Source organism: Patella vulgata, chromosome 2 (assembly GCF_932274485.2).
Source record: "Patella vulgata chromosome 2, xgPatVulg1.2, whole genome shotgun sequence".
NCBI classification, from domain to species: domain Eukaryota; kingdom Metazoa; phylum Mollusca; class Gastropoda; family Patellidae; genus Patella; species Patella vulgata.
In genome coordinates this window covers 45,998,564-46,026,363 of record NC_065880.2, presented here as the reverse complement: position 1 = coordinate 46,026,363, position 27,800 = coordinate 45,998,564, and the positions used below count along the sequence as shown (strand labels likewise).

The 27,800-nt window shown below is 37.9% G+C and overlaps 1 long non-coding RNA gene across 4 annotated transcripts; it reads left to right on the top strand.

Moving 5' to 3' along the window:
• The first annotated feature begins 17,488 nt into the window (after positions 1-17,488).
• On the top strand, positions 17,489-25,930 carry LOC126809910 (uncharacterized). 4 transcript variants are annotated; one of them, XR_007674988.2, is made up of 5 exons: positions 17,489-21,787; positions 24,379-24,468; positions 24,933-24,998; positions 25,352-25,417; positions 25,712-25,930. It is a non-coding gene; the product is annotated as an uncharacterized LOC126809910 (long non-coding RNA). The 4 variants fall into 4 exon arrangements; XR_007674990.2 differs by having other exon boundaries at positions 24,376-24,468; XR_008786252.1 differs by lacking the exon at positions 17,489-21,787 and adding an exon at positions 21,807-22,077 and having other exon boundaries at positions 24,376-24,468.
• Positions 25,931-27,800: the final 1,870 nt, after the last annotated feature.

The window sequence follows — 27,800 nt, the reverse complement described above, 5'->3', positions numbered from 1 at the left end:
TTGACTAGAAATGGTACTCAAATGTATCTTCACCTTGGCCGATCGTTTGATTGACAGGCGTTAACTCCACCTACATAATCTCGATTATCAAGTAACGTTTTCAATGGCTTGGGACGGGGTAGCAGTTCAATTCGTATCACATTTATTTTTACTACAAATTAAAAATAAGACTTTTATTATATAGATAAGAAGCGAAAGTTTGAAAGGAATGGACCAAATCAATGAGGCATAATTATAGCCGACTTCTTGTTAGCCTGCGTGTATTCTAGTACTGTAACGTGACTACGTGACTCCCGAAGCAGACAAATCTGAAAAACTACAGTGAACCAAGGGGGCTGCAATTCAACTGGGGTGATGTTAGCTGCGATGTTTATCAATTTCCATATTTTTTCTGTAAACGCAAGGACAAAAGAGCGTATAATACCGACATCCAAACTCTCATTTTAACCACAACTGAATATAATATCAAGGCCGTATATATCGAACTTTCAATCAAATTGACTGACATGCGGCATCGCTCAACAGCGGCCTCGCTTCGTACACTCTATCATTTAGCCTCGATCTAACTGATGACGTCAACGTAACGATTAATAATCTCCGCATGGGGCGCCATTTATGATTTAATCAATCAGTGAAATCCTATTTAAATCCAAGCTGTAGCCGAGCCATCCGTGGGTCTACAGAGTTGATTTTGGGCTTGTTGTTTAAATAAAGATCTAATTTATAATTTCTATAACATCTGAAGCCTAAATTAAGACTTGCAATAATCAGATTTAGCTCTTGCATAATGTATGTTTAATATTCACTTAAAATTAAATTACGAATTCATACATGCGTATTCACAAAAAAAGTTTAATTTTACATAAGTATAAGGTTATGGATATGATTAAGATATAATAGTATGCGATAAAGATTTAAATAAATTTTATAAATTAAGGGTAAAGAAATTGATTTAATAGTGGTCTGATTAAGCAAGTACACAGGTCGTTTACGGGAAGTAATGTACTTTATTTTAACGTCCAGCAAAGACGAACCAGTTGAGGGAATTCCAGTATGCAAGAAGATATGGTTGACATCTTGTCAAAACTACAAACAGTGATAGCTTGGCTCAGAATGAAGTAATTTGAATGAAATTTTCAATATTTTCATTTTACATTATCTATTTTGTAGTTATTATAGCAAGAATGGTCAGCTCTTTATCTAAATCTTACGTAATGTATCTTTAATTAATGTCTAATTAATAATCTCTATAAAATATCAGGCCTAAAGAAAGACCTGCAATAGGCAGATGTAGCTCTTGCATAATGCATGTTTAATAAGAACAGAACTGTTAAATGCATGGGTTCATGAAAAGTTTGATGATATAATTATATTAGGGCGTCCTGGTTACTGAAAAGGTCATATTATCATGTTTCACCGATGTTATTTTACCTTAAATTAGGATCTAATTACCTGATGCAAACATCATTATATGCTAGCCATTGATATTGGTTCTTCGCCATATACATAATAAAAAGTGATGCATGTAGTGTAAGGTTGTTAATTTACCTGATACATCTATTACATGAGTAACACGCTTTTATGGGGTAGGGGTTTGTATTTCTTTGGAAACCCCCCAACAGTGAGAAGTTGATTTAGCTGATTTTTTTTTATTGTACCGTTCTATTTATACGGACAACAAAACCCAATACATGTTCTCCCGGTAATTTGGATTGTGGTGTAAAGCAAGGATCTTTACTGCCCCCCCCCACCCCTTGTTAATTCGCTTATACAACAAATTATCCAGGGGGAATAATCTGATAGTTTACAATAATATTCTGTCTCGTCGATTTTGTACGGATCGATCATCAATTTTATGTTGATAGTTCACAACGCTACATTGTTACAAAGCTATCCACAGTCAAACATTACTATCATCTATGAAAATTTCACAAACCAATGTTTTATTTATCATTTTGATTAACTGATTTTTCTGACTGTTTATCTGTTTCCTTTTTAATTTACAACAAATTAACAACAATCAAGTTGACGGTTCATACAACCTCACAAATAAACTCATTACTATTATTATATATATTTAATGGATCTGATAGTTATTTGTTAATGCATGTTGTTCTTTTGTTATTGTTAATGGTAATTGCTACCTGTACATTTTTTGTAAATAATATAACTAGACAAGACAATCATTTGTCATTTATGATTTGTAATTTGTGCACATTATATACTCTTCAAAAAAGTAGGGGATATTGAAATGCAAATACATGTACCTATGCAGGTTGTAATATGATAAATAGTCATGGACACTTGACATGCTTTGAGAGTATGTTCACAGATGAAGAACTTATCGCCCCAACAGAACCACTGAGCTGCATGTGCGACACGCAATAGCGCCATACATGTGGGAGGGGTTTATTGTCAAATTTGACACTTCAAGGAAAGGTTGATGAAAACTGCCGCTTGCTGGTTTATTCTATCCATGTTTGCTTTGGTATCGGTTCTTGCATAAGATTTACTGTTTAGCCTATCTTTGCTTTAGTGTGTTACGTTTAATTTGATCGATAGACATGTTCGTCGACGTCAACGTCAATTGACAACACTGCAAGAATTGGCCGTGGCACCGAAAGAGGAGTGGGTCAGATTGCCCCAAATCGTGATTGGATGGTTGATTAGGAGCATGCCACGACGAATTGCGGAATGTCTGAGGATTGGTGGAGTAATTACTCATTTTAAGACAAAAATCAAAAACGTCCATTTTCACTTTTGACAATGTATCTCTTTGCGAATGAAATGGGGCCGTCAGATAAGCCGCCCATATGAACTGTTTATGTTCATGTGTAGACAATTGGCCTGTTTTTAACATACACTGGTTACCTCTAATAAAAACAGCAGTGCATTTCCGCAGTTTTGTATTGTTTCTGAATATCCCCTACTTTGTTTGAAAACTAATTTCCTTTATGAATCTGTATAATGATGCGGGAGAATTGATGAAAACAAGCAGAAAGCGGGATCTTGCTAAAAATCGTAAATGTGGCAAAACTGTTTATATGGCCTTTTTCAACCAAGAGCTGGACCTAAGCTCTACTCATCTTGCTGTTGTTGTTCGCGTGTTAGAATAATTATTATATTAATTATGTCATTTAGTACCGTTGTACAATATGGTTGCTGAATTCGAATAATAATTGATTTTAGTTGCACACAGTGTAGTCGTTCAATGCTATTAAATGAAATTGCATGTCAGAATGAATTTCATTTAAACTGCATTCTATAAGCACTAAAACCTCTACCAGAGATTTATTCTAAATCACAGAGAAAAATCAATGATTTCATTAATAGCAAACATAATTGTAACCAAAAAGCTGGAGAATTGAAAACAATTTTCAATTATAGCTAGGATTTATTCTACAGAATTGCGTCTGAGTAGATTTTAGACTGGAGCACTTATCTATGTTATTCTATAATCAATTGTTTTCCTTCTCGAGTCTAGTCAATGAGAAGTTGATATTTGTGATTATTGCAAGCTGCTGTGAATCTATATTCCACATTTAAACCATACCTAATTTGATATAACCGACAGTTTTCCTACAGAGTCAACAATATAACCCAGACTGGTCAGCGACTTGTATTTATTAGGAGCCGGATTTATCGTGACCGGTCAATCTAATGGATAATAGTTAATGATTTTAATGGACGTTTATATTGATATTAACACCTAAACAAGTCTAATATTACTCGAATTGTATGGCATGTAGATTGCAATTTCATTAACGATTCCAATCCAAATAATGTTTTCCCTTCGAAATGTATCAATGGCGTTAGTGTATGTGGGTTATTTCAGTTATCTGGGAGGGGAGGGAGGGGGTGATAACGCCCACCCGCATCTCGCTCGATTTCTGTAACGATTCCAATCCAAATAGTGTTTTCTCTGCGAAATGTATCAATGATCTTAGTGTGTGGAGATGTTCAGGGACATTTCTAAACATGAATGAAAGCGGATTATCTCCTAATTTCATATTCTTCACGTATAATGCATGCGTGGGCTGTTGAACGAAGATGATATTCTGCCCGGTTCTATCGCCTAAGATTTGTCGGTCTGAACAGATATTATTATTAGAATTGTACATTTTTATAGCGCACAACTTCCACATATCGCTGCGTCAGAGCAAAAACATCATAAGTGACAAATTTTACGACAACTGTTTTTTGATTGTTTTGGAGTTCGAATACCTTTATCCACCTTTTTGGGGTATGAAAGAATGAATTTATCAATTTTTCTTGGAGATATGGCTACCCCCAAAATGTCGTATGTGCATAAATATCATATTGGTGAGAGCAAGATCATCGTATCTGACTTGTTTAGAGCAAGAACATGGTAAGTGAGGGAATCTACCTCTCAGACTATGATGTCATAGCTGATATGACGAAAACCCCAAACCCTATAAAAAAACTAGGAAATGTGAACATCAGAAAATGTTAATAGAGCCTATAGGCCTATACGGAAAAAAACAAGTCATTGATAAGTAAGCCTAAAAGAAAACTGATCTGCTAAAACTTGCAGAATACTGTCGACATTTCTAGAAATGTATTTCCGATGTGTTAGCAAGACATGTTAACAATTGCATTAGATTTTTGCATCAATATAGCCTACCTTTAGTAGCCTATGATAAAAACTGTATTAGCTCATTTGTAATATTTCTATATTTGCATTAATATATATAATGCATAGAAATAATGTAACTGAAATTTCCAAATATTCTGAATTAAGGCATAAAGTCACGCAGTAATATACATATATAAGCGTGTGTATATATTATATTGTACAAAATGTTTATATTATGAGATACGAAAGTTCATTGTTGGTGGCATGGAATAACCTGTTCTAATGATCACCATGTGAATTGACCCAAGTTATAAAACATATAGTACAACACTGTTATTTAATTTCAAACTATTTTAAATATGTTTAGATGATTTATATAGAGGTTATGGGTAGGGCTGCAATTTTAAGGCCCGTCTGACTTTGGGAAAGCCCCCACCTTTATGGTCAGATTTTCGATAAATACATTTTTCATGCCTGGAACAATATTTCTGGTAAGTTTTAGTCATGTAACTGATGACCATATAAAAATTCCCATTTTTAGGGCGTGGCCAGGTGGGCTTTAGGACGATCTGACTTGACGAAAGCCCCCACCTTTATGGTCAGATTTTCGATAAATACATTTTTCATGCATAGAACAATATTTCTGGTAAGTTTCAGTCATGTAACTGATGACCATATAAAAAGTCCCATTTTTAGGGCGTGGCCAGGTGGGCTTTAGGACGATCTGACTTGAGGAAAGTCCCAACATTTTTGGTTAGATTTTTGAAAAATATGTTTTCCAAGTATGCAGTGGCGGCGCCAGCCGTCCGTGGTTGGAGGGGCAAAGCTGGGGCAAAGTCCAAGGTTAAGGGGGCAAAGGCACGAGCTTCAACTAGGGGTGGGGGGGCTCCCCCAAAAATTTTTGAAAAACAAGTTGCCGGAAATGCAGCCTGGCAGTATTTCAGGCACTGATCGTTGAGTTAAAGTGTTAAACGAACGGACTTGAGAACCTCGACGAAGTCCACTCACGAGCGTCAAAGTATGGAGTCCTTACGGAGGGTATGGGGGACCTCCCCCAGAAAATATTAAAAAATAGACTGCCGGAAATGCTGTCTGACAGTATTCAGTCCGGCACCGATCGTCGAGATAAATAGATCTGACCAGATACCGTCCGTCGCCTGATTACTAGTTTATCCGACCAGAGAACAAAATGTTAAACGAACGAACGTCAACGAATTCCCCTTATGAGCGCCAAAGTAGCAAGTCCTTGTGGGGGTATTGGGAACCTCCCCAAGAACATTTTGAAAAGTTGGGGGGAGGGGGGCCAACCTTTTGTAACTGATGATCAGTTTCTAAGACATTTAAAATTTAAAGTCAAGTTAATTTAATTCATTCTATGCTTTACATTATATACATAATTCAACTATTGAAAGTATTTCACTTTAAATATATGTAGTAGGGTGTTATATTCTCTTTATATTTTAGTAGAGTGATATATTCTCTTTAAATATTTTAACCACTTATCATTGTCCTGTGTATCCAGGTAGTCTTTTATTTCCAGTTGTGAAGTTTGTAGTTTAAAGATGCTACTTTAAGATAGTGAGTAGATTTCAGTATCTTAGAAACCGGGTTTGTTGATCCTTGCTAAAAGATCACTCTCTTCTGATCTGTCCAAATCTCAACATCTTTACTCAGTTACAGCACAATTAATCATTTATTTCAAGGTAGGTTTAATATTTGTTTGACTGGAAATGAAATGAAATGAAATGGAGTTTAACGTCCTACTGTTCTGCTCCTAACCTTGGCTAATGAAGACGGGTTGTTTGACTGGACTAGACATTTAAACTACGTATATAATTCTAAACTAGTAAATTAATTATTAGCAAGTTAATATATATATATATAGAGAGAAACTGGACAACTTTATATTACATTATTAAATAATGATAAAATATATTATTCCCTGTGTAATGTCTTGTTAATTGTGATGTCTAATTGTTTTATAGTGTTCCTAACCGTGTTGTCCATAAAGTTCACCACTCTATGGTTGTAATTATTTGCCTGGAAAGTGCCTGTCTTAGGGTATGTGTGATATATATTTGTATTTACATGTTTTTGTTATAACTGATAAAATGTAAATAGATAATCTTTATATTTTAATATATAATATAGTACTTATATTATAAATTGATTTTCGATCTATTAGTGATTAGTAGAATATATCCATCATTTGATAATTTAATATGAGTGTATATTTTGTCCTGTAATTATATACCTGGAGAAGATCATGCGATCCTCCTGTTACATAAACATTTCATACATTACCCTATTTTATTACAGACAGATGATAAGGTACTTCACCTCGTCCCAGAGTCTCTGGCTATAGTTATTAAAAACCTCTTCTTGGTTAAGAATTTATAATTACATATGTATTATTAAGGATAAACATATATTATGCAAGAGCTAAATCTGCCTATTACAGGTCTTTCTTCAGGTTTGAAATGTTATCTAACCTTTTCATTTTTGATACGCCCAAATTTTAGTGTGGCATATTATGTCATCGTTGGTTGATCGGTCTGTTGGTCTGTGAACATGATATAGGCTACATTTTTTAATGGAACTTTTTCAAAATTGGTATGGTGCATTGGGGTCATGAGAGGGTGAATCAATGGTTTTCAGTGCTCCGCAACCTTTGGTTCGGGAGTTACCTCCCCTTTGCAGAAAATCTTACCAATACATTAAAGGCCACATTTTTGAACAGATTGTCTCCAAAATTGGTATGAAGCATTTGGGTCATGGGAGGAAAATCCCTATCATTTTTCAGCACTCTCTGGCCTTAAAGTAATGATGCCTGATCCACATTTCTCACAGCCTAATCCATGCCAATATGTACTCAGATTGATTATTTAAAATTTGATTAAACATACATTATGCAAGAGCTAAATCTGCCAGGTCTTTCTTTAGGCCTGAAATGCTATCTAAATTATTAATTAGACATTAATTAAACATACATCAAACAAGAGTTAAATCTGCCTATTGCAGGTCCCAGGTCTTTAGGCCTGAAATTAGACATTAACGTACACAGACCATAATTAACGCTAGCCTGTGATGTTTACTGGATTAGGATACCATTTGCTGCTCCACTTTCATTCTTAATTTAATCATGAAATGAATAATCGAGACTATGTTTTTTTTATCATACCGACTTTAGTAATTATGATCGAGGCTAGGGAGATAATTCAATCGCTAAAATCTCAATTCATAGTGGATCAATTTGATTGAAATTTTCAGCAAATTCCCTTTATATTATCTAGTTTCTATACGCCCACATTTCCATGTAGACGTATATTGTCGTCGTCCCTGTCTGTCCTTCTGGACATCCGTTCGTCCGTTCACAATTGTTTTTGAACACTTTACAGGTCACAATTTTAATCCGATTTGAATGAAACTTGAAATATAGGTTTATCACCCTAAGATCTCAGTTCCTATCGATATTGGCATGTATCCGACTGTCACTTCATGGATTATGGCCCCTGGTTGTACGAAAAATCACGTTTTTAGCTTGTTAACACTGTAGAGGTCACAATTTTTATCCAATTTGGTTTAAACTTGAAATATATGTTTATAACACACAGATCTCAGTTCCTATCGATATTCGCGCATATCGGGCCATAACTTCCTGAATTATAGCCCCTGATTTTACGAAAAATTGAGTTTTTAGCTTGTGAACCCTATCCGACATGCGCAAATATCAAAAGGAACCAAGATCTTTGGGTTATAAACATGTATTTCAAGTTCTATCAAAATCGTGAGCATTAGAGGGTCCACAACCTTGATATACCATATTTTTTTACACTGTTTGCGTTCGAGGGGCGGCCATTTTGTCCGGCAGTTTTGGTCCGATTTAGACGCAATTCGATCTCAACCGTCATTATGGTGTAACAGGGATATTTCCAAACAGTTTTTCAAATCGGAATAAAATTGCGACCTCCATAGTGTCCACAAGCTAAAAAACGTGAAAAAATCGCATTTTTACTTTGTGTCCCCTCTAGAGGTCACAATTATCCGATTTAAAAAAAACGTGTAAATATATCACCGTTACACCGTAATGATGGTTGAGTTTGAATTTCGTAAAAACAGACCAAAACTGACGGACAAAAATGGCCGTCCCTCGTAAATGGTGTAAATATGTGGTATATCAAGGTTGTAGGCCCTCTAGAGGCCACAACTTTTTATCCGATTTTGATGCAACCTTAAATTTATGCTAGTTATATTAACTTCCTGAATTATGGCCCTTGATCGTATGAAAAATTGTGTTTTAAGCTTGTGGGCCCCTCTAGAGGTCACAATTTTTTATCCAATTTAAAAGAAAAAAACGTTTGAATATATCACCGCTACTCCCTTATGATGGTTGAGTTTGAATTTCGTGAAAATCGGACCAAAACTGCCTGACAAAATGGCAGCTCCTTGTTCACTAATAGTGTAAAAATATGGTATATCAAGGTTGTGGACTCTCTAGAGATCACAATTTTCACCCGATTTTGATGAAACTTGAAATGCATGTTAATAACCCAAAGATCTTCGTTCCTTTCGATATTCGCAAATATCGGATTGTGACTTCCTGAATTATGGCCCCTGACTGTACGAAAAATCGTGTGTTTAGTTTGTGGTCCCTCAAGAGGTCACAGTTATTATCTGATTTAAAAAAAACGTTCGAATATGTCTCCGGTTTTCTTCCACTGCCAGACCCCTACGGCAAGCGAATTATAGAAATAAAATTGAACCATATGTTAGACTCGAAATGACATAGTTTATATCTAGTGGAAGTTAAACTTTGTATTTTGTTGTCTACTATTTAATCCTATAAATCCATAAATATTTATACGCCCATATTTTCGTATATTGTCTTTCCACTGTCCATCCGCCCGTCCACAATTTCTTTGTGGACACTTTACCGGTCACAATTTTTATCCGATTTTAACGAAACTTGAAATATCAGGTTATCTCCCAAAGGTCATGCCATAGTTCCTTTCGATATTCACATGTTTCGGATCGTAACTTCGTGGATTATGACCACTAAATGTACGACAAATCACGTTTTTAGCTTGTGGACAATCTAGAGGTCACAATTATTATTCGAATTTGATGAAACTTGAAATATAGGTCCATCACCCACAGATCTATGTTCCTTTCGATATTCGGGCATGTCGGACCGCAACTTCCTGAATTATGGCCACTGATTGTACGAAAAATCGCTTTTTTAGCTTGTGGTCCCTCCAGAGGTAACAATTTTTATCCGATTTAAAAAAAACCTTTTAAATATATCACCGTAACACACTGTTGATAGTTGAATTCGAATTTCGTGAAAATCGGACAAAAACTGTCAACAAAATTGCCGACAAGTTCTATTTATTTCAGTAGGGATTAAGTTAATTTGGCTTTTAATTCATTTTTGTTTGCTTGTCACTGCACATGTACTGATTGCTTTCGGACACCTAAGTTTGTTTTTCAGGAACCAAGTTGGTGGATACAGAATGGTGGACACAGATGGCAGAGGATACAGGCAAGGCAAAGGCAGTATGGTGATCGGTTTGGGAAATTTGGTTTAAAAGGAGAGTACAGTTTTTCTAATTGATTTCCTTGAGGGTAGTGGCAGGCTGCAGACTGAGCGGCTCTCAATTATGGGGATAAGAACAGCTGAACAGTTCAGTGGGGATTAAGTTAATTTTCGCTTTAAATTCATTGAAGACTTTGTATACGTACACGTGTCCGTTCACATTTGTTTGTGTACACTCTACAGGTCAAAATTGTTACACGATTTTTTTTATACAATCTCCCATCCTTTACTTCCTAGAAACTCTAGATTGGCAATATTAAGTTTCTGTATGAACTATATATATTTTCTAAATTTTTCATTGGTCCGTCTAATATGTACAGTAAAGGACATTCCATTGACAAGTTAAAGCACATTTTAAAATATGGGTCCTTGATAACATTGACATTTAGTTGGAATTTGGTGTAAAGCTACTCGAGGGATCAAGTCTACTTGTTATGTCTAGGCTAGATAGATTAACATGTCATAACTTCATCAACCAATATAAACAGCTGAAGATGTTTATCTCTATCAGGAGAAAACACAACACCGACATTATTTTCCCTAGTCCACATAATATATAACATTGTTTTCTTCTTGCTACTAGCGGAACATGTTTCAGCAGTTCTGAGTTCTGTTATATTCTGGAGATTAGAATTCTTGTAGGTCGAGACAGGTTCTTTGTGTTATTGTTTGGAGAACAGAATTCTTGTAGGTTTCACAAGTTCGAAATGATGAGATAGCTAGTATTCAAACATAAACAGTTTCTTCTCTAATCCACATACACAACACCAAAATGGGTTCAGGATTTCTTGTATTCTGGTGGCTTTTTAGCGAGACAGGTTTTATGTTATTATCTGGAGATTAGAAATAATTGTATTGGTTGTAGACTGCAGACTTGCCATTACTTCTTAGAACAAGTACACAAACACATCCATACCTATTTGGAACTTCTGTTCTTTGGGAACTGTAATCAACATTTACACAGACCTGAATTCAAGGTATATGACACTGTTAATCTAACAGGATTGCGGCCGATTTACATCTATGCGATATACTAGCGATTTCAATCTCGCTTCTATTGGGTTTTCTGGTGTGCACACCCCATTCATTGGTCCTCGACGTAGCCAGTTATCACTGATGACTTGTGGTTGGCCACCCAGTTATTTCTGATAACTGGAAGTTGGCAGTCCATATTAGGCAATGGGCTTCTGATACAGAATAGAAAAAGATCCAGTAAAGCTTACACATTCGACGATACTATATAGGCAGTCTTATTCATTTTTCTAGAAAGTAACATTTGGGGTTGTTTCATCTTGTAGTTTAAACCGATATCCTTATTAAAAGTCCATCAAATCACTTATCTATGTAAATGTGTGTCAAAGACCTGTTAGCAGGTGTTCCTTTACTGTAACATGTTGATTAAAATATTGATGGAGTTCTTGTGTAATTTGGATTTAACTATTGTTATGTCTCTGTATATCGCCAACGGTCACCAATTTTTTTTTTTTTTATATACGCCTACATTTTCATGTGGATGTATATTTTCGTCCGAACGTCGGTTCACATTTCGTGGACAGTCTACAGGTCACAACTTTCATCCAATTTTTGACGAAACTTGATATCCCTAATATTGACATGTATTGAGCCTTAACTTCGTGGATCATAGCCCATTAATTGTATGATTGAGCGGCTCTCAATTATGGGTACAAGACCAGCTGAACGGTCCAGTTCAGTAGGGATTAAGTTAATTTGGTTTTCATTTCATTTTTGTTTGTTATTGCACATGTACTAATTGCTTTCGGCCACCTAAGTTTGTTTTTTCAGAACCAGGTTGGTGGATGCAGAATGGTCAATACAGATGGCAGAGCATGCAGGCAAGGCAGCATGGTGGATACAGAATGGTGGATACAGAATGGTGGATGCAGATGGAAGCAAGGCAGTATGGTGATCTGTTTGGACGATTTGGAATAAAAGGAGAGTACAGTTTTTTTCTGACTGATTGTCTTGGGGGTAGTGGCAGGCTGCAGACTGATCGTCTCTTAATTCTGATAATACCAGCTGAACAGTCCAGTTCAGTTGGGATTAAGTTAATTTGGTTTTCATGTCATTTTGTTCTTAATTCTGATAATACCAGCTGAACAGTCCAGTTCAGTAGGGATTAAGTTAATTTGGTTTTCATTTTATTTTTGTTTGTCATTGCACATGTACTAATTGCTTTCGGCCACCTAAGTGGATACAGAATGGTGGACACAGACGGAAGAGGATGCAGGCAAGACAGTATGGTGATCTGTTTAGACGATTTGGAATAAAAGGAGTACACTTTTTTTGGTTGATTTTCTTTGGGGTAGTGGCAGGCTGCAGACTGTGCGTCTCTTAATTCTGATAATACCTGTTGAACAGTCCAGTTCAATAGGGATTAAGTTAATTTGGTTTTCATGTCATTTTTGTTTGTCATTGCACATGTACTAATTGCTTTCGGACACCTAAGTTTCTTTTTCCAGAACCAGGTTGGTGGATGCAGAATGGTGGATATAGATGGCAGAGCATGCAGTCAAGGCAGTATGGTGGATACAGAATGGTGGATACAGAATGGTGGACACAGACGGAAGAGGATGCAGGCAAGGAAGTATGGTGATCTGTTTAGACGATTTGGAAGAAAAGGAGAGTACAGTTTTTTTGATTGATTTTCTTGCGGGTAGTGGCAGGCTGCAGACTGCGCGTCTCTTAATTCTGATAATACCAGCTGAACAGTCCAATTCAGTAGGGATTAAGTTAATTTGGTTTTCATGTCATTTTTGTTTGTCATTGCACATGTACTAATTGATTTCGGCCACCTAAGTTTGTTTTTCCAGAACCAGGTTGGAGGATACAGAATGGTCAATACAGATGGCAGAGGATGCAGGCAAGGCAGAATGGTGGGTACAGAATGGTGGATACAGAATGGTGGACACAGATGGAAGCAGATGCAGGCAAGGCAGTATGGTGATCTGTTTGGACGATTTGGAAGAAAAGGAAAGTACAGTTTTTTCTGACTGATTTTCTTGGGGGTAGTGGCAGGCTGCAGACTGAGCGTGTCTTAATTCTGATAATACCAGCTGAACAGTCCAGTTCAGTAGGGATTAAGTTAATTTGGTTTTCATGTCATTTTTATTTTTCATTGCACATGTACTAATTGCTTTCGGAGACCTAAGTTTCTTTTTCCAGAACCAGGTTGGTGGATGCAGAATGGTGAATACAGATGGCAGAGCATGCAGGCAAGGCAGTAGTACAGTTTATTTGATTGATTTTCTTCGGGGTAGTGGCAGGCTGCAGACTGTGCGTCTCTTAATTCTGATAATACCAGCTGAACAGTCCAGTTCAGTAGGGATTAAGTTAATTTGGTTTTCATTTCATTTTTGTTCTTAATTCTGATAATACCAGCTGAACAGTCCAGTTCAGTAGGGATTAAGTTAATTTGGTTTTCATTTCATTTTTGTTTGTCATTGCACATGTACTAATTGCTTTCGGCCACATAAGTCTTTTTTTTCAGAACCAGGTTGGTGGATGCAGAATGGTCAATACAGATGCCAGAGCAAGCAGGCAAGGCAGTATGGTGGATACAGAATGGTGGACACAGACGGAAGAGGATGCAGGCAAGGCAGTATGGTGATCTGTTTAGACGATTTGGAATAACAGGAGATGATAGTTTTTTTGATTGACTTTCTTGGGGGTAGTGGCAGGCTGCAGACTGTGCATCTCTTAATTCTGATAATGCCAGTTGAACAGTCCTGTTCAATAGGGATTAAATCAATTTGGTTTTCATGTGATTTTTGTTTCTCATTGCACATATACTAATTACTTTCGGACACCTAAGTTTTTTTCCAGAACCAGTTTGGTGGATGCAGAATGGTGGATGCAGATGGCAGAGCATGCAGGCAAGGCAGTATGGTGGATACAGAATGGTGGATACAGAATGGTGGACAGAGACGGAAGAGGATGCAGGCAAGGCAGTATGGTGATCTGTTTAGACGATTTGGAATAAAAGGAGAGTAGTTTTTTTCTGACTGATTTTCTTGGGGATAGTGGCAGGCTGCAGACTGAGCGTCTCTTAATTCTGATAATACCAGCTGAACAGTCCAGTTCAGTAGGGATTAAGTTAATTTAGTTTTCATTTCATTTTTGTTTGTCATTGCACATGTACTAATTGCTTTCGGCCACCTAAGTTTGTTTTTTCAGAACCAGGTTGGTGGATGCAGAATGGTCAATACAGATGGCAGAGCATGCAGGCAAGGCAGTATGGTGGATACAGAATGGTGAATACAGAATGGTGGACACTGACGGAAGAGGATGCTGGCAAGGCAGTATGGTGATCTGTTTAGACGATTTGGAATAAAAGGAGAGTAGAGTTTTTTTGATTGATTTTCTTGGGGGTAGTGGCAGGCTGCAGACTTCGCGTCTCTTAATTCTGATAATACCAGCTAAACAGTCCAGTAGGGATTAAGTTAATTTGGTTTTCATGTCATTTTTGTTTGTCATTGCACATGTACTAATTGCTATCGGCCACCTAAGTTTGTTTTTCAGGAACCAGGTTGGTGGATGCAGAATGGTTTATACAGATGGCAGAGGATGCAGGCAAGGCAGTATGGTGGATACAGAATGGTGGATACAGAATGGTGGATACAGATGGAAGCCGATTCAGGCAAGGTAGTATGGTGATCTGTTTGGACGATTTGGAATAAAAGGAGAGTACAGTTTTTTTCTGACTGATTGTCTTGGGGGTAGTGGCAGGCTGCAGACTGAGCGTCTCTTAATTCTGATAATACCAGCTGAACAGTCCAGTTCAGTAGGGATTAAGTTAATTTGGTTTTCATGTCATTTTTGTTTGTCATTGCACATGTACTAATTGCTTTCGGCCACCTAAGTTTGTTTTTCCAGAACCAGGTTGGTGGATACAGAATGGTCAATACAGATGGCATAGCATGCAGGCAAGGCAGAAGGGTGGATACAGAATGGTGGACACAGATGGAAGCAGATGCAGGCAAGGCAGTATGGTGATCTGTTTGGACGATTTGGAAGAAAAGGAAAGTAGATTTTTTTTCTGACTGATTTTCTTTGGGGTAGTGGCGGGCTGCAGACTGAGCGTCTCTTAATTCTGATAATACCAGCTGAACAGTCCAGTTCAGTAGGGATTAAGTTAATTTAGTTTTCATTTCATTTTTGTTTGTCATTGGACATGTACTAATTGCTTTCGGACACCTAAGTTTCTTTTTCCAGAACCAGGTTGGTGTATGCAGAATGGTGGATACAGATGGCAGATGCAGAATGGTTGATAATAGATGGCAGAGGATGCAGGCAAGGCAGAATGGTGGATACAGAAAAGGAGAGTACAGTTTTTTTGATTGATTTTCTTGGGGGTAGTGGCAGGCTGCAGACTGCGCGTCTCTTAATTCTGATAATACCAGCTGAACAGTCCAATTCAGTAGGGATTAAGTTAATTTGGTTTTCATGTCATTTTTGTTTGTCATCGCACATGTACTAATTGATTTCGGCCACCTAAGTTTGTTTTTCCAGAACCAGGTTGGAGGATACAGAATGGTCAATACAGATGGCAGAGGATGCAGGCAAGGCAGAATGGTGGGTACAGAATGGTGGATACAGAATGGTGGACACAGATGGAAGCAGATGCAGGCAAGGCAGTATGGTGATCTGTTTGGACGATTTGGAAGAAAAGGAAAGTACAGTTTTTTCTGACTGATTTTCTTGGGGGTAGTGGCAGGCTGCAGACTGAGCGTGTCTTAATTCTGATAATACCAGCTGAACAGTCCAGTTCAGTAGGGATTAAGTTAATTTGGTTTTCATGTCATTTTTGTTTTTCATTGCACATGTACTAATTGCTTTCGGAGACCTAAGTTTCTTTTTCCAGAACCAGGTTGGTGGATGCAGAATGGTGAATACAGATGGCAGAGCATGCAGGCAAGGCAGTAGTACAGTTTATTTGATTGATTTTCTTCGGGGTAGTGGCAGGCTGCAGACTGTGCGTCTCTTAATTCTGATAATACCAGCTGAACAGTCCAGTTCAGTAGGGATTAAGTTAATTTGGTTTTCATTTCATTTTTGTTCTTAATTCTGATAATACCAGCTGAACAGTCCAGTTCAGTAGGGATTAAGTTAATTTAGGTTTCATTTCATTTTTGTTTGTCATTGCACATGTACTAATTGCTTTCGGCCACATAAGTCTTTTTTTTTCAGAATCAGGTTGGTGGATGCAGAATGGTCAATACAGATGCCAGAGCAAGCAGGCAAGGCAGTATGGTGGATACAGAATGGTGGACACAGACGGAAGAGGATGCAGGCAAGGCAGTATGGTGATCTGTTTAGACGATTTGGAATAACAGGAGAGGATAGTTTTTTTGATTGACTTTCTTGGGGGTAGTGGCAGGCTGCAGACTGTGCATCTCTTAATTCTGATAATGCCAGTTGAACAGTCCAGTTCAATAAGGATTAAGTTAATTTGGTTTTCATGTGATTTTTGTTTGTCATTGCACATATACTAATTACTTTCGGACACCTAAGTTTCTTTTTCCAGAACCAGTTTGGTGGATGCAGAATGGTGGATGCAGATGGCAGAGCATGCAGGCAAGGCAGTATGGTGGATACAGAATGGTGGATACAGAATGGTGGACAGAGACGGAAGAGGATGCAGGCAAGGCAGTATGGTGATCTGTTTAGACGATTTGGAATAAAAGGAGAGTAGTTTTTTTCTGACTGATTTTCTTGGGGATAGTGGCAGGCTGCAGACTGAGCGTCTCTTAATTCTGATAATACCAGCTGAACAGTCCAGTTCAGTAGGGATTAAGTTAATTTAGTTTTCATTTCATTTTTGTTTGTCATTGCACATGTACTAATTGCTTTCGGCCACCTAAGTTTGTTTTTTCAGAACCAGGTTGGTGGATGCAGAATGGTCAATACAGATGGCAGAGCATGCAGGCAAGGCAGTATGGTGGATACAGAATGGTGAATACAGAATGGTGGACACTGACGGAAGAGGATGCTGGCAAGGCAGTATGGTGATCTGTTTAGACGATTTGGAATAAAAGGAGAGTAGAGTTTTTTTGATTGATTTTCTTGGGGGTAGTGGCAGGCTGCAGACTTCGCGTCTCTTAATTCTGATAATACCAGCTAAACAGTCCAGTAGGGATTAAGTTAATTTGGTTTTCATGTCATTTTTGTTTGTCATTGCACATGTACTAATTGCTATCGGCCACCTAAGTTTGTTTTTCAGGAACCAGGTTGGTGGATGCAGAATGGTTTATACAGATGGCAGGGGATGCAGGCAAGGCAGTATGGTGGATACAGAATGGTGGATACAGAATGGTGGATACAGATGGAAGCCGATTCAGGCAAGGTAGTATGGTGATCTGTTTGGACGATTTGGAATAAAAGGAGAGTACAGTTTTTTTCTGACTGATTGTCTTGGGGGTAGTGGCAGGCTGCAGACTGAGCGTCTCTTAATTCTGATAATACCAGCTGAACAGTCCAGTTCAGTAGGGATTAAGTTAATTTGGTTTTCATGTCATTTTTGTTTGTCATTGCACATGTACTAATTGCTTTCGGCCACCTAAGTTTGTTTTTCCAGAACGAGGTTGGTGGATACAGAATGGTCAATACAGATGGCATAGCATGCAGGCAAGGCAGAAGGGTGGATACAGAATGGTGGACACAGATGGAAGCAGATGCAGGCAAGGCAGTATGGTGATCTGTTTGGACGATTTGGAAGAAAAGGAAAGTAGATTTTTTTTCTGACTGATTTTCTTTGGGGTAGTGGCGGGCTGCAGACTGAGCGTCTCTTAATTCTGATAATACCAGCTGAACAGTCCAGTTCAGTAGGGATTAAGTTAATTTGGTTTTCATTTCATTCTTGTTTGTCATTGCACATGTACTAATTGCTTTCGGCCACCTAAGTTTGTTCTTCCAGAACCTGGTTGGTGGATTCAGAATGGTGAATAAAGATGGCAGAGCATGCAGGCAAGGCAGTATGGTGGATACAGAATGGTGGATACAGAATGGTGGACACAGACGGAAGAGGATGCAGGCAAGGCAGTATGGTGATCTGTTTAGACGATTTGGAATAAAAGGAGAGTACAGTTTTTTTGATTGATTTTCTTGGGGGTAATTGCAGGCTGCAGACTGTGTCTCTTAATTCTGATAATACCGGTTGAACAGTCCAGTTCAATAGGGATTAAGTTAATTTGGTTTTCATGTCATTTTTGTTCTTAATTCTAATAATACCAACTGAACAGTCCAGTTCAGTAGGGATTAAGTTAATTTGGTTTTCATTTCATTTTTGTTTGTCATTGCACATGTACTAATTGCTTTCGGCCACCTAAGTTTGTTTTTTCAGAACCAGGTTGGTGGATGCAGAATGGTCAATACAGATGGCAGAGCATGCAGGCAAGGCAGTATGGTGGATACAGAATGGTGGATACAGAATGGTGGATACAGAATAGTGGATACAGAATGGTGGACACAGACGGAAGAGGATGCAGGCAAGGCAGTATGGTGATCTGTTTAGACGATTTGGAATAAAAGGAGAGTACAGTTTTTTTGATTGATTTTCTTAGTGGTAGTGGCAGGCTGCAGACTGCGCGTCTCTTAATTCTGATAATACCAGCTGAACAGTCCAGTTCAGTAGGGATTAAGTTAATTTGGTTTACATGTCATTGCACATGTACTAATTGCTTTCGGCCACCTAAGTTTGTTTTTCCAGAACCAGGTTGGTGGATACAGAATGGTCAATACAGATGGCATAGCATGCAGGCAAGGCAGAATGGTGGATACAGAATGGTGGACACAGAATGGTGGACACAGATGGAAGCAGGCTGCAGACTGAGCGTGTCTTAATTCTGATAATACCAGCTGAACAGTCCAATTCAGTAGGGATTAAGTTAATTAGGTTTTCATTAGATTTTTTTTTTCATTGCACATGTACTAATTGCTTTCGGCAACCTAAGTATGTTCTTCCAGAACCAGGTTGGTGGATTCAGAATGATGGATAAAGATTGCAGAGCATGTAGCCAAGGCAGTATGGTGGATACAGAATGGTGGACACAGATGGAAGAGGGTGCAGGCAAGGCAGTATGGTGATCTGTTTGGACGATATGGAATAAAAGGAGAGTACAGTTTGTCTGATTGCTTTTCTTGAGGGTAGTGGCAGGCTGCAGACTGAGCGGCTCTCAATTATGGGGATATAAGAACAGCTGAACAGTTTAGTTCAGTTCCATTTAGTTCAGTCTGGATTAACTTAATTTTCGTTTTAAATTCATTGAAGACTTTTTATACGTCCACGTGTCCGTTCGCATTTGTTTGTGTACACTCTACAGGTCAAAATTGTTATACGATTTTGGCGAAACTTGAAATATAGGTTTATTTCCCCAAGACCTCCCATCCTTTATTTCCTGGAAACTCTAGATTGGCAATATCAGGTTTATGTATGAACTGTATATATTTTCTAAATTTTTCATTGGTCTAATATGTACAGTAAAGGACATTCCATTGACAAGTTAAAACACATTTTAAAATAGGGGTTCTTAGTAACATTGACTTTTAGTTGGAATTTGGTGTAAAGTTACTCGAGGGATCGAGTCTAGTTGTTATTTCTAGGCTAGATAGATTAACATGTCATAACTTCATCAACCAATAAAAAGAGACTGAAGATGTTTATCTCTATCAGGAGAACACAACACCGACATTATTTTCCCTAGTCCACATAATATATAACATTGTTTTCTTCTTGCTACTAGCGGAACATGTTTCAGCAGTTCTGAGTTCTGTTATATTCTGGAGATTAGAATTCTTGTAGGTCGAGACGGGTTTTTTGTGTTATTGTTTGGAGAACAGAATTCTTGTAGGTTTCACAAGTTCGAAATGATGAGATAGCCAGTCTTCAAACATAAACAGTTTCTTCTCTAATGCAGAAATATAACACCAAAATGGATTCAGATTTCTTGTATTCTGGTTAATGTAATGGTTGGAGGCTGCAGACTTACCATTACTTCTTAGAACAAGTACACAAACACATCCCTACCCATTTGGAACTTCTGTTCTTTGGGAACTGTAATCAACATTTACACAGACCTGAATTCAAGGTATATGACATTGTATATGCAGAAACATAACACCAAAATGGATTCAGATTTCTTGTATTCTGGTTAATGTAATGGTTGGAGGCTGCAGACTTACCATTACTTCTTAGAACAAGTACACAAACACATCCATACCCATTTGGAACTTCTGTTCTTTGGGAACTGTAATCAACATTTACACCGACCAGAATTCAAGGTATATGACATTGTTTATCTAACAGGATTGTGGCTGATTTACATCTATGCGATATTCTGGCGACTTCTATCTCGCTTCTATTGCGTTTTCTGATGTGCACACCCCATTGATTGGTCCTCGACATAGCCAGTTATCACTGATGACTTGTGGTTGGCCACCCAGTTATTTCTGATAACTGGTAGTTGGCAGTCCATATTAGGCAATGGGCTTCTGATACAGAATAGAAAAAGATCCAGTAAAGCTTACACATTCGACGATACTATATAGGCAGTCTTATTCATTTTTCTAGAATGTAACATTTGGGGTTGTTTCATCTTGTAGTTTAAACCGATATCCTTATTAAAAGTCCATCAAATCACTTGTCTATGTAAATGTGTGTCAAAGACCTGTTACTAGGTGTTCCTTTACTGTAACATGTTGATTAAAATATTGATGGAGTTCTTGTGTAATATGGATTTAACCAATGTTATGTCTCTGTATATCGCCAACGGTCATCAATTTATTTTTTTTATACGCCTACATTTTCATGTGGATGTATATTTTCGTCCGAACGTCGGTTCACATTTCTTTGTGGACAGTCTACAGGTCACAACTTTCATCCGATTTTTGACGAAACTTAATATCCCTAATATTGACATGTATTGAGCCGTATCTTCGTGAATCATAGCCCCTTAATTGTATGATTGAGCGGCTCTCAATTATGGGTACAAGACCAGCTGAACAATTCAGTTCAGTAGGGATTAAGTTAATTTGGTTTTCATTTCATTTTTGTTTGTTATTGCACATGTACTAATTGCTTTCGGCCACCTAAGTTTGTTTTTCCAGAACCAGGTTGGTGGATGCAGAATGTTCAATACAGATGACAGAGCATGCAGGCAAAGCAGTATGGTGGATACAGAATGGTGGACACAGACGGAAGAGGATGCAGACAAGGCAGTATGGTGATCTGTTTAGACGATTTGGAATAAAAAGAAAGTACTGTTTTTTTTACTGATTTTTTTTGACGTAGTGGAAGGCTGCAGACTGGGCGTCTCTTAATTCTGATAATACCAGCTGAACAGTCCAGTTCAATAGGGATTAAGTTAATTTGGTTTTCATGTCATTTTTGTTTGTCATTGCACAGGTACTAATTGCTTTCGGACACCTAAGTTTCTTTTTCCAGAACCAGGTTGGTGGATGCAGAATGGTGGATATAGATGGCAGAGTCTGCAGGCAAGGCAGTATGGTGGATACAGAATGGTGGATACTAGCGGAACATGTTTCAGCAGTTCTGTTATATTCTGGAGATTAGAATTCTTGTAGGTTGAGACGGGTTTTTTGTGTTATTGTTTGGAGAACAGAATTCTTGTAGGTTTCACAAGTTCGAAATGATGAGATAGCTAGTCTTCAAACATAAACAGTTTCTTCTCTAATGCAGAAACATAACACCAAAATGGATTCAGATTTCTTGTATTCTGGTTAATGTAATGGTTGGAGACTGCAGACTTACCATTACTTCTTAGAACAAGTACACAAGTACATCCATACCTATTTGGAACTTCTGTTCTTTGGGAACTGTAATCAATATTTACACAGAACTGAACTCAAGGTATATGACATTGTTAATCTAATAGAATTTGTGGCTGATTTACATCTATGATATAGGATGGTTGGATGGCTGAATGGTTAGCACTTGGGCGCTGTATCATAAAGTCTGTCATTGAGTCAACTGGTGGGGTTTCGATTCCTCGGTTGTACGTTTCAAGGAGGAGGGTCGCCTGTCCAACCTCGTGGGTTTTCGCCGGGTCCTCCGGTTTCCTCACACTGCTAAAGACCCCTACGCGCAAGCGAATTATGGAAATAAAATTGAATCATATGTTAGTACCGAAATTACCTAGATGTGTCGAGTGGATGTTAAACTCTCTCTCTCTCTCTCTCTCTCTCTCTCTCTCTCACTCACTCACTCACATCTTGGGCTTCTGATGCAGAACGGAAAAAGATCCAGTAAAGTTCACACATTAGGCGATACTATATAGACAGTCTTATTCATTTCCCTAGAATAGAACATTTGGGGTCGTTTCTTCTTGTAGTTTAAACCGATATCCTTACTAAATGTGTGTCAAAGACCTGTTAGCAGGTGTTCCTTTACTGTAACATGTTGATTCAAATATTGATGAAGTTCTTGTGTAATTTGGATTTAACTATTGTTATATCTCTGTATATCGTCAACGGTCATCAATTTATTTTATATGCCCCCATTTTCATGTCGATGTACATTGTCGTCCGAACGTCCGTTCACGTTTGTAGACACTCTGCAGGTCACAAATTTCATCCGATTTTGACGAAACTTGAAATATAGATTGATATGCTAAAGTTGTCGGTTCCTCTTGATATTGACATGGATTGGGTCGTAACTTCATGGATTATGGCCTCTGATTGTATGAAAAATAACGTTTTAGCTTGCAGGTTCTCTATGTGTGAAAATTGTGTTCGATTTTGATGAAACTTAAAATATATTTTTATAATCCAAAAATCTTGGTTCCTTTCGACCTTGGCACATAGCGGATCGTAACCCTCCAGAGGTCACAATTTTATACGCCCACATTTTTATGTGGACGTATATTGTCGTCGCCCCTGTCCGTCCGGACGTCCGGACCTCCTGACGTCCGTCCGTCCACAATTTGTTTGTGGACACTCTACAGGTCACAATTCTTATCCGATTTTTACGAAAACTTGAAATATAGGTTTATCTCCAAAAGATCTCGGTTCCTTTCGATATTGGCATGTATTGGATCGAAACTTCATGGATTATGGCCCCTGTTTGTACGAAAAATCACGTTTTTAGCTTGTGGACACTATAGAGGTCACAATTTTTATACGCTCACATTTTCATGTGGACGTATATTGTCGTCGCCACTGTACGTCCGGACGTCTGAACGTCCGTCCGTCCACAATTTGTTTGTGGACACTCTACAGGTCACAATTCTTATCCGATTTTGACGAAACTTGAAATATAGGTTTATCTCCAAAAGATCTCGGTTCCTTACGATATTGGCATGTATTGGATCGAAACTTCATGGATTATGGCCCCTGTTTGTACGAAAAATCACGCTTTTAGCTTGTGGACACTATAGAGGTCACCATTTTTATCCGATTTTGTTGAAACTTGAAATGTAAGTTGATCACCCACAGATCTCGGTTCCTTTCGATATTCGCGCATATCGGACTGTAACTTGAAATATAGGTTTATCTCCAAAAGATCTCGGTTCCTTTCGATATTGGCATGTATTGGATCGAAACTTCATGGATTATGGCCCCTGATTGTACGAAAAATCGCGTTTTTAGCTTGTGGACCCTATAGAGGTCATAATTTCAATCGGATTTAAAAAAAAACGTATTATATCACCGTGACACCCTAAGGATGGCTGAGTTCGAATTTTGTAAAAATTGGCCCAAAATTGACAGACAAAATGGCCGCCGTTCGTTCTCAGATAGCCTAAAAATATGGTAAATCAAGGTCGTGGACCCTATAGACGTCACAATTTTTATCCGATTTGTTGAAACTTGCAATGTAAGTTTATAACCCAAAGATCTCGGTTCCTTTCGATATTTGCGCGTATCGGAACGTAGCTTCCTGAATTATGGTCACTGATTGTACAAAAAATCGCGTTTTTAGCTTGTGAACCCTATAGAGGTCATAATTTTTATCCGATTTAAAAAAAACCGTATTATTATATCACCGTTACAGCCTAAGGACGACTGAGTTCGAATTTCGTCAAAATCGGCCCAAAACTGACAGACAAAATGGCCGCCCCTCGTTCTCAAATAGCATAAAAATATGTTATACTAGCAGAATGTGACAATTGTTTCTTCTGGGACAAAGTTTAAGTTCAAATATTTTTGTTAGCAGGAGAAGGATCTGATGATAGTGATACATGTATAATTGATGAGAATGATGGTTGTCATATTTCCCCAAAAAGCTATGTGGCAGAGCCAGCAGGTATGGTTATACTATGAATATATTAAACATACTGTTTGAAACACTTCCTTTTAATTTAGGGGTGGGGGGAATGGTTAATGTGTGAACATAAAATTACAAGGTCTGTCATTGTGTCAAGTGGCTTTGTTTCCATTCTCGGCTTGTACGTTGCAAGGAGTAAGGCTGTTTGACCATCTTCATGATTTTTTTTTCTGGGTAATCCAGTGTTCTCCCACTGCTAAAGATTTCTATGCGCAAGGGAATAATTGAAATAAAATTGAACCAAATGTTAGTCCCTAAATGTCCTGGTTTGTGTTGAGTGGACATTAAACTCCATTTATCTCTATCTTATGGATTGTAGCACTACTTGATCTTCTATTGGTAAATTGTCAATTCCCCATCCATACAAAATTCGACTGCTACAGTTTCAGGTTCGATGATGGACTGGACATTGCCTGAAACCTTGTTGATTTCTTACATTACAGGTAGTAAAATTAAAAGAAGACAAAGAATAAGTTCGGATTCGAACTCCGAAATCCCTACACGAAAAGGTATGTGCATTATTCATCTTCTTCAGATGTCCAGAGCTGACCATCTGTATTTTTGATAAAAACAGTAAACATACAGAGACAAATATCTCTTTAATATACAAAATCAATATTCCCTGTCTCAGTGAGATAGATCCCAGGTAAAAAAAAATGGGGCCTGCTGTTTGGCATGAATTGAGCGACAAAGTACAATAATATTTAAAAGTTCCGCCCCCAGACGCAATCCTTGCACAAAAGTTATCATCTTCTCCACAACGAATTGTCCATGTTGTGCCAAACATATAGTATGAAACACATCTTTTAATTTATCTGTTATTTAGAATTGCCTGAAACAATGTTGATTTCTTACATTACAGGTAGTAAAATTAAAAGAAGAAAAAGAATAAGTTCGGATTCGGACTGTGATACCCCTACACGAAAAGGTATGTGCATTGTTCATCTTTTACGTGCACACCAATGTGTACACGGGACCTCGGCTTTTCGTATCATCCAAATGACTAGACAGCCGCCTTGTCAGACCCTCCACCCTGCATCACTGACAAGGGGAAACCACGTCGGAAAATCTGGGTAAACGAGTAGACAGAGACGTTGCTGTCTGGGCAAACATTTTCTTCATAGCCCACACTGAAAGTTGAACATTAAACTCCATTGCCATAACATTTGTGCAACTTGCCTCATGAATTATCTAATCATTTCATTTTTTTTTTTATTTTCAGTCTGTAAGGACAGTAGAAAAATTAACAAATGGACAAGTAACGATGTTGAACTTTTGATCCAAGAGTTTGGGGATCTACTCCGAAATTGGATGTATCCCTCGTTTCAATTGATACGGCATTTGAAGCAAAAAAATAAACGATTTACCCATAGAAGTGACGCTCAAATAAAGTCAAAATGTGCCCATATCATGAAAGGCAACCATTTATTATAAAATAAAGAAAAATAAACATTTTTATGTTTCTTAAGATTTTATTCATTTTATCTGTGACATCGCCTTTTCACCCTACACAACAGGAGGACTCCTAAAACAGGAAGTTGAAAAACTCTGGAAGTGGTAGTGCAGCATCACTAAGATAATATCACTCCATGGCCTGACCTGCCCTTATAAACCAAATTTTAGCAAAGCCCTGGTGTAACCCAAAAAAGTCACAAATATATGTAGCATGGTTATTTCAATCAGACGCGGGTACCGACAAGGTCCATGAATTATAATAACCTTTTGTAGCAAGAGATTGGAAATGAAATGGTGTTTAATGACCTACTTTTCTACACCGACTGGGATAATGAAGACAGTCATATACCATGCAGTGTACTAAGGGTGAAAGTTTGTCCAGACAGTGGCACTACAGCCTACAATTATTTAGAATTACAACTTCCAAGGGTTCCTTTAAATGCATGCCCATGTGAGCACCGATTTCCCATTGACTAGATATTGTTCCCCTGCCTGGCCCTCTGTTCTGTACAACTGACATGGGAGAACCACGTTGAAAAATCCTGAGGAACTTTCTCTTCCAACACCAGGAGCAAACACCCGAGACCACCTGGTTAGCGAGCCAGTACATCACTGAGCCTCGGGTTTGAGATACCTGGAAAAAAAACAACTATGGCCCATACCCTTGGGTCTGCTGTTTGACATCCACTGAGCAACAGTACAATAACAGTTCCTTAGGACTAATCCTTGCCCAAAACTGGCTGCGTTCCCACAAATTTTGGGCAAACAAGCACCTCATCATTGTTAAATTAAATTAATGGTCCATTTTTTGATGACATTTACAGACGTTGCACATGTGGTCAAAGGGGAACTAAATCTGCATGGCTGTACCAATGCGTTGTGGGGTATATATAAGCGTTTGTACTTGTGAAGACATATAGAAACCCGTTTCCATTTGTGGTCTAAGGGGGGATAAGCAAATGGCTGTACTTATTCCTTGTGGAGTATATATATAGGGGTGTTAGAAGTCAAAATTGCATTTGTACCTGTGAAGGGGCAATGACAACCTCGCAAGATGGGGTCGACAAGTAACACCTATAGACATTTGAACCTCACAAGTTTGTGAACCTCACGGGTCAGATCTTGCACATATATATATATATATATATATATATATATATATATATATATATATATATATATTAATGAAAAATATATATTTAATGATGATTGGAAGATCACTAAAAGCGCCTCCTTACTCCCCAATCACCCCATAGGGCCTGCTCAATTACCAGTGCGGGTAAAGTAAAGCCGAAATAAAACTTATGATGTTTTTGCACTAACCTAATCGAGTGAATATTGAATTTAATTCAGAGCAAAAACATCGTAAGTGATATTTTGGACAGAATGGGTGTAAATAACTCTAATTCCAAAATTGCACTAAAACATTTCATTTACCCTTAATATCATTAGTCAACTGGAGAAATATGAAATGATTTGCAAAAAAATTGGATTTACCAGAAAGGTTTTAACCTTTAAAGTCGTTTTTCTCCACAATTAAAAAATGTCACTTACTATGTTTTTGCTCTAACCCAACGATATGTGAGCCACGAAAGCTCGGTGAGTATGGTATGGCGCTGCCTCAGTGACCAGGGGGTCCACTTGGTACATTTCGTTTTTGAACATTAATTTTGTCGCACATCATAAAAAAATTGGTTAGTTAAACAAACATCAATGTAAATACCGAGTTTACTTTATATGGAGGCTACGGCCGACATCTTACATAAACGGTCATTGAAGAAATAATGGTGTATGTCTAGATGGTATGGATCACAAATAACACGTAACACTTTTAGACATTAATTATAAAACCAGTA